The following is a 16,028-nucleotide window of genomic DNA, read 5'->3' as shown; positions in this document are numbered from 1 at the left end:
GCGCGCCAGCAGTGCAGTCTCTCTGCTGTCTGCATTTACTGGGTCCTGGGGTGGGCAGGGCTTCTGCTGCTAGGAAGAAAACTCCATCAGGAAAACTCTGGCAGCAGTGGTGCCACTTGATCAGTCTGGAGCAAGCATGATTGGAGGCCACAGGCAAGTGGCAGGCTAGCTGTCCACGGGCCATATCACACATGGTGCATATTCCTTGTTTATGCCAGGTGATCCTTTTAAAAGGTGCACCGAGCACAAACAAGAAATATGCACAGTATTAGGATGAATTTTCTGCCCCCAGGGCAACGGCGAACATGCGTTGTCCCCTGAGCAGGGCATTCATGTGAGAAACAGAGCAGCTGCTGTGAAGCCACTCTGTGTTTCACAATGCAGTGCATCCCGCCTTCACTTTTAAGGAGGATTAGAGATCCCCTTGCAGGAGGGTGCAGTGAGTAAAAGCACCAACCAGCAAGGGGATGTCTGGGGGGCCAAGGGACTCCTTTCCCCCTCCAGAGGGCTGCCTTCAGAGGGCGCATTGACCGCGGGCCACATTTTAGGTGGCCCACGGTGAGTGCACCACCTGACAGCTTCTTTGCCTCTGCAATACAGTGTGGGTGCAGAGGCAAAGGGATGCCATCATTTGAATGGGTCTACATCCCCAGGCAAATGATGGGACATTCTCTGATGATAGCGCTGGCGCCCTATATGAGATACCAAAGGGGATGATGGACGGAGTGTTTGAGCAAATCAAACACTCACCCCCAGTCAACTGATCTGGGTTTAATCCATCACCATTCTTTAGCTCACTCCACCACCACAGTTCAGACATGGCCATATGCAGATCAGTCTGACCCTGTGCTTCATGGAAACAGTCCAGCCCAAACTGCCAAAGACATGTCTTCCCTGGACCGGAAACAAGCATCCTGGATCGGTTTCTGGCATCACAGCGGTCATCAGCCAGGCTAGCTTGAATCCAGTGGCAAAATGAGCAAGGGACTCACGTCTGAGCATACCCTGCCAACTTAGGGCGAACAAAATGATACAAAAGGGGATGATGGACGGATCGTTTGAGCAAATCAAACACTCACCCCCCAGTCAACTGATCTGGGTTTAATCCATCACCATTCTTTAGCTCACTCCACCACCCCAGTTCAGACATGGCCATATGCAAATCAGTCTGACCCTGTGCCTCATGGGAACAGCCCAGCCCGAACTGCCAAACCATGTCTTCCCTGGACCGGAAACAAGCATTCTGGCACCGTTTTCGGATTCATTATCCTCATCAGCCAGGCTATATTGAATCCAGTGGTAGAGTGAGCAAGGGACCCAGGTCTGGGCATACCCTACCAACTGAGGATGAACAAAGCGATACCAAATGGGATAATGGACGGAGCGCTTGAGCAAATCAAACACTCACCCCCTGTCAACTGATCTGGGTCTAATCCATCACCATTCTTTAGCTCACTTCACCACCCCAGTTCAGACATGGCCATATGCAAATCAGTCTGACCCTGTGCCTCATGGGAACAGTCCAGCCCAAACTGCCAAGCCATGTCTTCCCTGGACAGGAAACAAGCATCCTGGGACTGGTTTCGGATACATAATGCTCATCAGCCAGGCTATCTTGAATCCAGTGGTAGAGTGAGCAAGGAACCCATGTCTGGGCATACCCTGCCAACTTAGGGCAAACAAAGCAATACCAAAGGGGATGATGGACGGAGCGCTTGAGCAAATCAAACACTCTGTGCGTCATCACTATCGATATTACAGAAGGGGATGCACAAGCATCTGCGACCCCTTCATAATACCAAAATGCCCCTGAGGCGTGTGAAGCAGGCACAAATGCCCATTGCACCCCCTTGAGCACTTCTGAAATACGCCATCAATTGTCTACTGATGCAGTCAGGCTGCAGCCTGCATTAAGTAGGTCCTGGGGTGGGCGGGGCTTCTGCTGGTATGAAAAATGGTGAGTGTGAAAACCCAGGTGGGAAAATCTTGCCAGGAAAACCTGGGCAGCGGCAGTGCCACTGGATCAGTCTGGAGGCCAAAGGCAATGGGCAGGCTAGTTGTCCAGGGACCGTATCATACATATAGTGCATTTTCCTTGGTTGTGCTGGGTGCACCATTTAAAAGGAGCACCTGACACAAGAAAGGAAAATGTGCCGTATTATGATGAATGCCATACCCCCAGGGTAGCAGCGAACTTGCGCTGCCCTGGGGGCGCCGCATTCATATGAAATACAGAGCGGCTGCTTTGAAGCCGCTCTATGTTTCACAATGCAGGTGGCAACCCGCCTGCACTTTTGAGGGGGAATAGAGATGTGAGCGTGTGATTGCACCTGCCTGCAAGAGGATGTTTCGGGGGTCCATCGGACCCCCTTTACCCTCACCAGAGGACTGCCATCAGAGGACACATTGACAGTGCGCAATCTTTTAGGTGGCACACTGTAAGTGCACCTCCTGAAAGATTCTTTGCCTTTGCGCCGCCGTCTGTAATACGACGAGGGCACAAAAGCAAAGGGATTCCCTCATTTGCATGGGGCCACACCCCCACGCTAATGAAGAAACATTCTCTGATGATATTGCTGACATCATTGTATAATTCTTTTACCTTTTTTTACTTGTCCCTCAGGATCAGTACTTGATGCCTGAAAAGGTATTCTCTGCATTGCTCTCTTGCAAACATAATCACCGTTCTCGTTTTCTCATTTTTGCCGACAACCATAGTGGTAAAACCTTCATTTGAAGATGGCCGCCACATCTTTATTTTTTATTTATTTATTTATTTTATATTCTTGTAAAGCGCCAGACTAGACCCCCGGAGGGGTATCTCCGCGCTATTGCTGCAACAGGGAGAGTTCTGAATAAATTGTGTGTCCAACCTAAAAAGAAAACTACAGGGCATTATTTGTAGGGTATAGGTAGGTTTTTAAAGTTTTCCGGAAGGTCAGGTGGCTGGAGAGAGATCTTAATTCCGGGGGCAGAGAGTTCAGAGTATTGGTCCGGCATAAGCTAATGCACGGCCACCTTGTCTGGTCTTTTTTACTCTGGGTACTTGCAGTAGCTGCTGGTGACTGGAGCGCAGAGGGCGCCCAGGAACGTAGGGCTGAAAAATCGTGGTCATGTATTTAGGACCCTCCCCTGTCATACTCTTATGGATAGTACACAGTGTTTTAAACTGGACTCGTTTCCTCACTGGAAGCCAGTGGAGTCTCATCAGCAGGGGGTGTGATGGTGTCCTTGGGGGGGCGTTCAGGATAATCCTTGCAGCTGTATTTTGGATTACCTGCAGTTTACTGAGTTGTTCTTCGTTTGCTCCGAGGAGCAAACCATTGCAGTAATCAACCCTGCTGATGACAAGAGCCTGTACAAGTGTCTTTCTATGATGGTCCGGTATGTAGGGGAAGACACGTCTTAACATACCAATAGCCCGGAAGCAGTTTCCAGCAACTTGGTTAACGTGGCCCTTGAAAGTGAGCTGCTGATCGAAAAGTACTCCCAGGTTCCTGACTGTACTCTTGGGAGTGGGGACAGGGCCCAGCTCTAATGGCCACCAATCAGATGCCCATTGTGTCGCCGCTTGCCCAAAACACATGACCTCCGTCTTCCCTACATTACACTGCAGGCAGTTAGATGACATCCACTCTGCAATGGCTCTCATGCCATCTGCAAAAGATCTTTTTATTGCAGGTGTAAGATTTTTAAAGGGAAAAAGGAGTTGGGTGTCGTCGGCATACGACACAGGGGTGAAGCCGAAAGATCTTGCTAAGTTGGCTAGGGGGGCCACATACACATTGAAGAGTGTAGGACTCAGGCATGAGCCTTGCGGCACTCCCTTGTTGAGCTCCCTAAGAGTGGATTTATGGGAGCCCAGCCTAACTTCTTGATAACGGTCAGTCAAAAAGCTCTTCATCCATGCCAGAGCCACTCCTTCTACTCCCACCTCGCCTAGGCGGTTGAGGAGCACCGTGTGAGACACCGTATCAAAAGCGGCGGAGAGGTCCAACAGCACCAGAATCATTGAGCTGCCATCATCCAGTGCCATTTTGACGTTGTTGGTCACTGTCTGAAGAGCTGATTCTGTGCTGTGGTTTGGCCTGAACCCTGATTGAGAATTGTCCAGGCCGTCCGTCGCCTCAAGATGTTGAGAGAGATAGGTGTTCACGTGCCTCTCCGTAACCTTGCCCAGGTAAGGTAGGAGGGAGATGGGTCGTAAATTGGAGAGGTCTGTCCATGGGGAAGATGCCTTTTTTCTAATCGGGTTCACCACCGCCTTTTTCCAGTCTGCTGGAACCTGACCTTTTGTTAGTGAAATATTCACCAATTCTAATATGAAGGGACCCAGGAGAGAGATCATGGGGCCAATCATCTTGGCGGGAATAAGATCATTTGGGGACCCTGATTTAATTTGGCCGCAAAGAGAGAGAAGCTCTGTATTAGTGATTGAGGGAAAGGCAGTTAGAGGTGTTTTATTGTTGTTTGTTGTCGAAGTCAGAGGATTACTATTGATAGTTTTGTTTATAGCGCTGTTAGCTGCCACTATTTTTTCATAGATGTTATTTATTTTATCCTCAAAAAAAGTCGATACTTCATCACATAGATCTTGTGAGAAGTCCTCTGAGCTCTCACATGCGGTCGGTTTAATGAAATTCTGAAGAATATTAAAAAGCTCCTTAGAACAATTGCCTGCTTGTGATATCTGTTGCGTGATATGCTGTTTTCTGGCAAGTTTGATGTTTTTGTAGTACTTTGATTGAGCGTCTAAGAAAGCTGTTCTGTTACTCTCGGTTTTCCTTTTTCTCCAGGCTTTCTCAGCTCGCCTACAGTTTTGTTTTTCAGCTCTCAGTTCGGAGGTATACCAGCTATCTTGTTTGGACATAGGATACTGCTTATGCTTTTTCAAGGGGGCTACAATGTCAAGGGCTAGCTTTATGGAGGTGTTAAGTTTGGCTAAGGCCATATCAGCTGTGTCTGTTATCATAATTTCCGGATCTTTCCAGAGTTCCTGGATTTTGTTAACAGTGACTTTGTGCCATTTTCGCCGCCAGATGGGGGGAAGAGAAACGCTCTTTGCAGTACTTGGAGGCATTACTAGTAGAAATTCTAACATTGAGTGGTCTGTCCATGTCATTTCTTTTGCTGGAGAGCAGATAACTTTGGCACAATTAGTGAAAAGTAAATCCAGCATATGTCCTCCTCTGTGAGTGGGACCTTGGTTTTGTAATTCTAGACCTAAATTAGAAAGGTCAGTAATCAGGTCAGAGGATTCGGAGAGCATGGGCAAGTCTACATGTACATTAAAATCACCCAAAAGAAGAAAGTCTTGTTTGGATTTAATATGAGGGGCTAAAATTTCCTGCAGAGTAAGTGCAAATTTAGGGTTCGGTCCTGGAGGTCGATAGACCAGAGCACCTTTCCAGGTGATGTGGTTAGTAAGTGTGAGTTTAAAAATCATTGTTTCTAGCTGTGGGTGCATGTGTTGCTCACTAATAATCACTTTTATACAATCTTTGTATATAATAGCCAGACCCCCTCCAGTTTTGATGTCTCTGTCTACATGTTTAATTTTGTACCCAGAGGGAATCCCCATAGCGATAGCCGTGACAGTGTGGGGTTTTAGCCATGTTTCAACAAGGAAACAAATATCTGGTTGCATAGTGTGTATCAGATCCCAAACCTCGTGCTGATGCTTGGGTAGAGTTCGCACATTAAGTAAAAAGCTCTTAAAGCCCGGTAAGGGGGATTTAGAGTCTGAGGGAGGAGTGCCCTTTTTAGATAGATGCCGACATTGTAAACAAGAAAAGGATCCTTCGACACGATGCCATGGTATTTTAGTGCTACATGGCACCTGTGGTCTCAGGCTTAGTAGCACTTGGCGGGAGTACATAATTCGCCGCAAGTCCTTACCGGTGGAAGTGTGTAGCAAAGTATCATGGTCCATCGCCCCTCGCCCCGTCCTGTCGCGGACGGGCGCAGACGGGCTTTTCTTCGGCGCTTCTTAGGCGCGCTCGAAGGCGCCCCCTGCGCGCAACCGCTGCGCGCTTCCAGGAAGGGCGTGGCTAAATAGCCCGGAGTGAGGTAGCCACTAGAGCGCTAACCTCTACTCCGGGACTACCGGAAGTGCTGCTGCCTGGCTCTGCCTGTCCGCCCTCCGCTCAACGGCACTGTTGCCGAGTCGGACCGAGGCAGGCAGGCGATGGTATCGAGCCCAGGTGAAGCGGGGGAGAGAAAGCGGGTATTGGGACAAGTAAGTCTGTCCTGCCTAAAGTTAAAATTGATTTTAAAAAAATATGCGCTAAAAGTTTTAGTCCGCTGAAAATAATGGTCCTCGCAGCCCTCGCTAGCACAGCAATTCAGGTGCATAGGTAACATGACAATTCTCTTTTCTTTCACTTTCGTTGGTGGCTTTTTTGAAGGGCAAAAAGCCTCAAGTGAAATGCTCTGGTTCACAGCAAGCCTAGTATTGAATACTTTTAAATTTACATTTGCCTTCCTTTAAATACACAATCCATCTCTCAGTTATGTAGGGGCACTGAACAAAATTAATTTGCCATAGTTTTCAGAACCCTCAAGACAACCAGATTTCCTAAAAATTGTAAACATTTCTGTACAACCTGCCTACTTTCTTAAAAACAAAATATCGCCCTTTCTTTTACGTTATGTTATTCTCCAGCAGCCAAGAGCTGGAAAATAAAAAGGTTTTGTGTAAAACTGTCAGCATTATTTTGAAAAACGCCAATTATCTCTGTTTTCTCATACACTTCTTCTGAAACGTTTTTCAACTCTTAAATACTTTTTGACTCCTTTATGTGTTTGATATTTTAAGTATATCTTTCAGCAGGAATAAAATACAGATTTCACTGCTTTTCTGAATATTTTTATCGGCATGCACTTAAAAATACAGACCATGCCAGTAAAAAAGAGATACATTTAAAAAGAATATAAAAGAGTAAGAAAAAAGAAATCAACAAATGATTTGCTTGCATTGAACTTTTGTCTGGAGCATAAAAATACCAAGGGGCACATGCATCAACCTATTTAGGAAGTGCAAACGGTGCGAATCGGTAAATTCGGCCGTTTGCGCTTCCTAAATACGTTTTTGGGATGCATGAAACAATTTTTCAAAATTCGATTTTTTTTGCATTTCCTAAAAATGCGAATGCATTTAAGGAATCGCATTTGTGCGATTCCTTAAATGCAATGCATCCATTTTTTTTTAAATGTGAATTTTGAAATAGGAAGTGCAAATTAACACGAGGTTGACCCTCGTGTTAATTTGCGAAATTCTTTAAAAAAACACAAAAATGCATTTTGGAAAGTGTCATGTTACACACACACATGTCCTTAGGACATGTGTGTGTGAAACATGCACTTTAAAATACATTTCAGGGGTGCAGGGGGGGTCCTTTGGACCCCCTTTGCACCCTTGCAATGCATCAACAAATTGCGAATTCCCAAAAATAGAAATGCAAAACGGCATTGATTCCTATGGGCCTCTAGGCCCATAGGAATCAATGTAATGCCATTCCTTAATTGCGATTCGCAATTAAGGAATCGCAAATTCCGAAAATTAAGAAATCCTAAAAAATTTTAGGATTTCTTGATGCATAGGATTTTGCAATTCCTAAATTGCGATTCCTTAATGTTCGCAATTTAGGAAATGCAAATTCCTACAATGATGCATGTGCCCCCAAATGTTCTGTGATTTACCTCCTCTTACCAAAAAAAATCAGTGATTCAAGGAATAAAAAAAATCCTATAATGTAACGTAAAGTACAAAAGAAACATCTCCTATGAAATTCAACACACACTATAACATAATACATTTTTTACACAAAGGTAAGTTTTAGCCGAATGAACTTCTTCAGTGTAGGAAAGCACCATACCTTGTTCAGGGAATGTGCGTTGCTGCATCTGGACTCTCTTAATTATTTGCGATTTCCATTTATTTTTAAATGCATGCTGCAAATCAAATGAAAATAATAAATGTAATCATGTCTGACAGCCTGACACAGTCTCTATCTGATGTGATATATTGGTTAGTGCAGCAAGTGTACAAGCTGCCTCAGCTTTAGATGATTGCTTTGAGTCACTGACAACAAATTAGTAGCTAAGAGCGATTTTCCAATGTCATTTCAGGTCTTCTTAAAGGAAAAGTCTATTTGCTATGTTGAAATGTCGTTTCACTACTCTAAGATTGATTTTTTTTAAATCATTTACTTCCTGCAGTGCAATTTGTATTCAATGTAATCATTGTATGAATATTTGCTAAATTGCTTTTAGCCAAACTTTCCATATTTTTACAAACTTTGAAAACTAAGCACTATGTTAAAGTTCCATTTGTGTTGAGCTTTTGCATGAAATTCTGGACTTTCAAGAACATTTTGGAAATTCGAATCATTTGCATGGAGTCACTTGCAGTGAACAAATAAACAGGCAATGTCTTCACAACTATGCATGTCAAGATGCATAATTATGCTGATGATTACTCACGCCCTTATTAGGAGGGGTCCGATATAGAATCTGAGAATTATTGGACCTATAAAATGCGATTCCATAGGGGTCGGGATTTTCAGTGCAATAGTTATCATCTATTACGTGATTTGGGGGAACAGCATGCAGATTTAGGGGCCTACTGCAACAAAATCTTCAATTCCAGTAAATACTGACCCTTTCCCTCAGACAGAGTCCAGCAGGACTGATCTTCTTAAACATAACTCGACAATTATTGCGCATGGTTATTAATGAGCGTGATAAATTCTGTATTTACATAATCCAAATCCTTTACAGACAGGGGTTTGTGAAAAATTAGAAGTTTACCGGGCCACTGATAGTGAGGGCCTAAGTGTCGAGGTTGCTAAAGAACACAATAGGTAAATAATTGAATGCCCTGCTCCTGACAGTCACAATGCACCTTTATTAAATAGCCACACACTTTAAACACCTTTCTCAGGAATTGACAATCTCAGAACTCCTTCAATCTTCATGAAAACGAGTGCCTACTATTCCTCCTACATTTTCTGATGTAACTTTAGTAAAATTTAAACATGTTGTTTATATATCCTTTTTATTTAGCTGTATATGATAAGAAACAAAGCTTTTTTAACTACACAAATATGGTAGTTTATATACAATTTATAAGTTTTATTGTTTTGGCAGGTTTCACACTATTGTCTAATTGTACATTTCTTGTTGTATATCACTAGTCTATTTTTGTTCCTCTGAATGGTTAACACTATTTAAAAGAGCTAAGAAATAAAAATAAAGTGCAAATGTCTCCAAATGACAGAAGTGGTTAATAGCTCTTTCAATAAATACTATTATAATCAAAAGATCAGGCAATTGCAGAAATGAACAGTATTCCAAGTACATTAAGGCTTGGAGATACATAAAGTATACTGTAAACATAAGATTTCCATAAACAAGCATGTGATAATTTGTCAACCCTAAGCAATGCCAGCTCCATGGAGTGTGGTGAGCAGGACAATAAGATGGGCATTTGAGACACATGGATTGTGTTTGGAAACTGTTCGAGGAATTGCCAGTTATCTTGCCTCCGGGAGCTTCCACTGTCACTTAAACCTCAGAGTCTGCCCGCAGACTTCCTTCCAGTCTTTCTTCCATGGCAACAATTTCTTTATTAATCATAGTCATTGCTCCTGACAGGGAATTTGTAAAACAATTTGAGGTGGTAGCATTGCCTTATTTCATTGTTGTTTCCCTCTCACCCTTTTTGTGAGTAAAAAGATTTCAATATACAAAGGTACAAACTTACCTGATGAAAGGGAGGTGGCCCATCCCGGCCTCTTTGGCCTACCGGCCTCTTTGGCTACAGATGGACGCAGATGGACCCCCTTTTGGCCCAGTGTTCACCCGGCCATGCAAGGTGGGAATCTCCCGGCCCCAAGGGACCCCTCTCATTCCCTTCCTTTAACCCCTCCCATGCTCGTGACGGAATCGTTCCGTCATGAGCCTCGAGTGGGCTGTGCTGGTGACGGAACGGGTTCGTCACAACCCGCTCGCCGCACCTGCGCGGCGCGAATTCCGCGCCTGCGCTGACGTTCTAAAGAGCGGACGGGGCCGTGATGGAACCGTTACGTCACAAGCACAGCTCACCCGCGGGCCGTGACGGAGCGGTTCCGTCACGAGCACGGGAGTGCCTCGTGGCCCCGCCTCCCCCTTAGCGCTGCGGCGGAATAGCCACCGCAGCGAAGGGGTTAAGGAAAACGGGATGCTTCACTAAAAAAAGAAAGGCTACTTTATTTAAAAGCAACCACAGACTTGGTGGTCTGCTGATCTCAGCAGGCCACCATCCATATACATTTTGCGATTCCTTATGGATCGCAATTAGCAACCTACCTCAATTAATATTCATGACCAGAGCCATTGGCGATCCATTAGGAATCGCAGAAAGTGTTTAACACCCTTCCATACATGCCGTTTTGTGATTTCCTTAATTGCGAATCGCAAAGATTCGCAATTAGGGAATCACAAAAATGTTTATTAATACATCTGGCCCTAAGTGCTTTAGAGCGGAATATGATACCTGCAACCTTCACTTGCCATGTTTTACTTTGATTTAACACACGTGCTTCCCCTTTTATAGGATGTCAGATGTCCTCCATGAAATGAAATTAGGTTTGCTAATAGACCCAAAGGCTGAGCTAAAAGGTGTATGTACACCAGTGGTGATGGAATGTGTGTAAAACTCAATGTGAATCATTAAAGGTGCCTATGGCTTACCTAAAAGCCGTTATAATATTTGAACAAGAAATACAATCAATAACAAAATATTATTAATATTGTGTGTGAAATGGAGCTATTAATAATATAAAGGTCTATTGTGGTGCTGGTAGAAATTGATTGGTAGAGGTATGTTCCCTCTCCAAGCAGGAAAAACAATCCTAGTCAGGGTAAGTTAACTCGTAATTAATCTGTACTCAGCCTCTGGTAGCTTGGCGCAGAGCAGTCAGGCTTAATTTAAGAGACAATGTGTATAGTATTGTGCAACACTTAATACAGTAAAACTGTGAAAAATACCACACAAAAATAAACTACACCTGGTTTGCAAAGGAGAGCTCAATTTATTGAATAAAACAAGACTGAAACAACAAAAATCCAATAGGTAAAACCTGAGTTATGCATTTTTAAAGAATATCTGTAAATATAGTGCTTAAAAGCACTATAAAGCATAAAGCACCAACCGGGGCTATCTGGTCGAACTTAACCAGGTAAAATCCAAAAGTTCAGGCTGGCTGAGATGGAGTGTGGGTCCGGTACAGGCACCAACCTTGTCCCGCTTAAAAAAGTATTTTGCTGCGCCATTTACAGGACCCAATGTGTGGGGCATAGGAGGCGATGCATCATCGTTGACCCCTTTTAATGTAGGCGGTCATCAGTTCTGAGCCACACAATTCGAGATGTGTCGCTGTTGGCTTCTTGACATGAAGGTAATGCATCATTGTCGAGCCGCGCAGCCCGTGTTGGGCTGCCTTTAGTCCCCTGCGGCAGCAGGATGCATTTTCGTCGAGGGGAGATGTGTTGGTTCTGACCGCTCAACAGGGGCAATGCGTGAAATTTGATGGAGACAGCACAAACAATTCACTTCCAAGGGCCTAGGATTGGACCGGCATGATTTGGCAGGGCAAGACCCACAGTTTTTGTAATACGGTTGTTGGCAGACTGAGACTTTAGAGCAGGAGGCAAGCCAGAAAGCCCTTGTAGTCAAGTTGGTTCTGGGGTGTAGACATGTAGGTCCAGTCCATTCAAGGAGGGCAGCAGTCAGCAGGGCAGGCACAGTAAAAGCAGGAGTCCAGCAAATCCCAGTAGACGCTAGCAGACAGTCCTTTCAGCATCACAGCAGTCCTTCTTCCTGGCAGAGTATTCACTGGCCCAGAAGTGCACTGAGTTGGTGGTGTCAGAGAACCAGTACTTATACTCAGTTGTGCCTTTGAGGTAGGGGATACGTCAAAGTGAGGCCTTTGAAGTGCACAGAGTCTCTGACTTTCCTGCCCTGGCTTCAGACTCCCTACAGGCGGTATGCAGCCCTTTGTGTGGGGAAAGGCATGGCCTATTCAGCTGCTGACTCCCACCCTGCCCAGGATTGCCGATCAGGATGTTGATGGACCATTGGTCACACCTAATCTCCCTTTGTGTGCAGCTGCCTGGAGGGAATGCATAAAGCCCAACTGCCACTCACCCCAGATGTGTATTTAGAGACCCACAGAAGGCACTGAAAGGTTAAAGTAAGAAAATGCCAATTTTCTAAAAGTATTAAAGAGCGACATGAATAAAACGCATAGACCGGACTGAGATCCGGGTAGGGAAGTTTAACCTGACAACAATATCTCCACCGGTATTATTGAGGAAAATAATGTAATCAGTATGCACAAGACATTACTCGGAGAAGAAATTAGGGAGACTCATAGTTCGTTGTAAAATGTGCTCAAGGCATCATATATTTTGCATAAGAAGAAACAGTTGTATCAGCAGTGTAGGCAAAATTTGCAAAGGCAACACAAAGACTTTGGAAACTATGTGCTTGTGATACTTGAATGTGAAGGCCGCAGGTGACAAGTGAAAGTAACTGTGGAAGGCGTAACATGAAAAGGTGACTGATATGTACAGGAATATATGGTTCATATATATTATTTACAATGATTGGTCATGTTATTAAAGACATTTTTTAATTAACTATAGTTGAAAAAACACCATAAATTGCGCTGAGATGTCAACGGCATTTCGATCATCATTTAGGATCATCTTCAGGACTGGGTTGCCGTGTTGAAAGTGCCTGCCAATGTGGCAAGGCCGGGGTGCCACACAGCTTGTGAGGAAGCTGTGGAGAGGGTCAGAGCTCCGATCCGCTGTCAGAGTATGGGTAGGGCCATCCAATAGTTACGTCTGTGTCAATGGAGGCTGGGGGCCTGGAGTCAATTCGATAGCAACGAGGAGGTCAGGATCAGAGCGGGCCGCCACAGACATGTGTGGCAAGCCAGTGTCCTGAATTTTCTAAAAGTGACATACGTTGTGATTTTAAATTGTGAGTCCAGAGACACTATACATGAAGAATGTATATTTTCCCAATGGGATGTTACACTTTTAAAGTATCATAAGGTAACCCCAATGTTAACCTATGGGAGAAATAGGCCTTGCAGCAGTGTAAAACGAATTTGAGTTTTTCACTATGTGAACATGTGAAGCTTAATGTACATGTGCACCTTTTTTAATGCACTGCACCCTTTCCTCAGGCTGTCCAGGGCCTACCTTAGGGGTGGCTTATATGTAATATAAAGAAAGGTTTGGGCCTGGCAAGAGGATTAAATTACCAGGCTAACATAGTAGTTTAAAACTGCATAAACAGGCTCTGCAATAGCAGTCTGGTGACTTATTTAAAGGGCTTCTGCAGTGGGTGACATGATCAGTGCTGCAGGCCCACTAGTTGAATGCAAAAATAGGAACCTGGCTCTGTTTGACGTTATTGAGCAACAAACAGACCACTATCTTTTCTGTTCGAATGGAAATTTTAATTATCCATTCCTCTCTTTGCAATTGTTTGTATTTTACCAAAAAGATTTTATTTGCATGAGAAGTAAAGAGACACACATTTTTCAAATTAACATACAAAACTTGAAAAATACTTATGACGATTCACAATAGACAGTGCATAAAATACTTATATACAAACACATTTATATACAACAACATTTGAATTTTGCATCATAACATCAGAAACTAGAATACTCTTATCGCTATCTTGTTTTTTTGGGGCCAAACATGTGCCAAACACGAGAAAATGTTTAGAGTGTTTGCGTGGGGCATATGATTCGATGCAAATCCCTCACTTGTTAGGTTTATTCAAATTCCTCCGTGTTGAAAAAAGTGCTGACATGTTTCAAGACCGAGTCCTCTGGTACTGAGTTTCTCATCAGGGCTTCATGTTAATGATCAGCGATTTCTGATTAAAGGATAGAGCTTCTGCTTTGACTCATATTTGCGTGGTAACCAGAATCTCTCAACAGAAATTACTGCAGTGCGCTTCGTAGTTTATGCCGGGGAGAATTTCTTTCAAATGTGCCCACTAGTAGCATTTAATTTACAGGCCCTGGGCACAGGCAGTGCACTTTACTAGGGAGTTATAAGTAAATTAAATATGCCAATTGTGGTGAAGCTATTGTTACCTTATTTTAGGGATCGAGCACATGTGCCTAGTATAGATTGCAGTGGTAAAGTGCCTAGAGTCCTAAAGCCAGCAAAAGATGAAGTAATCAAAACAGGAGGTCAAAACACAAATAATTAATGGGAAACCCTGCCAAGCATGCCAGGTCTAACAGGTGCATTTAGGTTTATGAAGTTTTAGATTGTGGTATAGTCAAGACTGACAATTTTTCCTTCTAGGAATTGTAATACCCCATACATTTAGCAACCGAGTTCCCCAAAAAGAAGTTGGCCATATTCCAGAGCTATTGCAGTGACAATTAGCACATTTTAATGGCACAATTTGGCAACAGACCAGATAGGTTCTGAGAAACTTAAAAGCATCATTTGGGATTTTGCTCATCATACTAGCGAAACAACTCAAAATCTGAATTAAGGCTGTAAATGTATGTTTTTGTTCTGCCCATTCTGCTTTTCCAGAGCATCATTATACTTTCAGTTGTGTAATTGTATCTAATAGATGCTCTCTTGTCTTGTCAGAGCATGAATATTTTATTCAGACATGGTCTCAAGTGTGCAGCAAACATTTCTCTCGTGGGGAAAGGCAGCCTGTGCTGGAGGAGAAATGTACTACTCAGGAGCCAGTGATGGATTGCTGCAGTAGCTTTCAATGTCTGACTCTTTGTTTGTTTCAAAGGAGAGTTGAAAACGGTCTAACAGAGTCATACTCGAGGTGAAACTGAGCAGGCTCATACTCCAGAATCTCATAGTTGGACTAAGGTGTTGGAATGGCCAAGTAAGTAGCCCATTACCAAGAATATTAGAGCAAATTTACCTCAGTACATCAGATGCAGTTTGAAGAATGACAACATCATTATGTTAGGATTTCCTAGACTCTGTAGTCTTTCCTCCTGTGAATTGTAGATATTGGAAACTTCTTCAGACCTGGCTACCAGATGTCCGGGATGCAGCAGTACATCATTGAATCAGCATACCAGTGAATGGGCCATGTAGATCCCTCTGTGAAATGTTTGCAGACATAGCTACTAAGTGGTGTTTCTTGAATATCTGTCTATGTTTTGAAGAAGGGTACACTATGCTAGGGAACATCCTCTCTTTTCTTTGAGCAATGGTAGAGCTGAACCATAAGAAGGGACAAAATATACTGCCGCAATAGTTTCAAACCTCAAAAAGACATTCACCATGTAATTCAAAAATCACACAAAACCGAGATTGGCTGCTCCTAAAGAGCATGACCCAGCTGTCTGTAATTTAAAGAAATACACGTGGGAAAATGCAAAAGATTTTCTGTACATTTCCTAATTTCTACAGCAGTAACCAAAGTTGCTGTGCTGCATTGTGCTAGGGCAAAAGAGCATCTCAGAGCCATATCTACTAAGATATGGAAGAGCTGTTCTCTTCCACAGGTAGGTGCACACTTAGGTTGCTTAGAGCCATGCACACACCTTGGCACTTTAGTGTAAAGTTATGTGATTCAAGCCTATCATAAGTTTTGTACTGGAAGGGTAAACATCCAGTACAAAATACTGTTTAGATAAAGTTTAAAACTTTTCACACATAGAATGTGCTCTAACAGTGCAGCACAGATGCAATGTTTGAAAAGTTAGGAGAAATGAAAACATTTCTACAACTGAAAACCTGTCTTTTGACACAAAGCCCTGTCTAACATTCTTATTAGAAATAACTTTGTGTCAAAAACCATGGGTGGTAGAGTAGGAATGCCTATATACTACCTGTAGGAAATCCCATCATGCAAAATAGTGCAAAGTAGCTCAAAGGACAGTTTGCATTACTTTACTGACTACCTTACCGTGCAAATATGGTTTTGTTCTAAAGATTAAATGGTTAATCAACTGTTT

The 16,028-nt window shown here is 43.5% G+C and overlaps 1 protein-coding gene across 1 annotated transcript in view; it reads left to right on the top strand.

Moving 5' to 3' along the window:
• The window catches only part of LOC147747702 (potassium channel subfamily T member 2), a 1,549,272-nt gene that overhangs the window by 1,057,739 nt on the left and 475,505 nt on the right, over positions 1 to 16,028 (top strand). The gene's annotated exons all lie outside the window — the stretch shown is intronic.

The sequence above is a fragment of the Lissotriton vulgaris genome, chromosome 1_1, assembly GCF_964263255.1.
Source record: "Lissotriton vulgaris chromosome 1_1, aLisVul1.2, whole genome shotgun sequence".
Taxonomy (NCBI): Eukaryota; Metazoa; Chordata; class Amphibia; order Caudata; family Salamandridae; genus Lissotriton; species Lissotriton vulgaris.
This window is presented reverse-complemented; position numbering and strand designations above follow the sequence as displayed.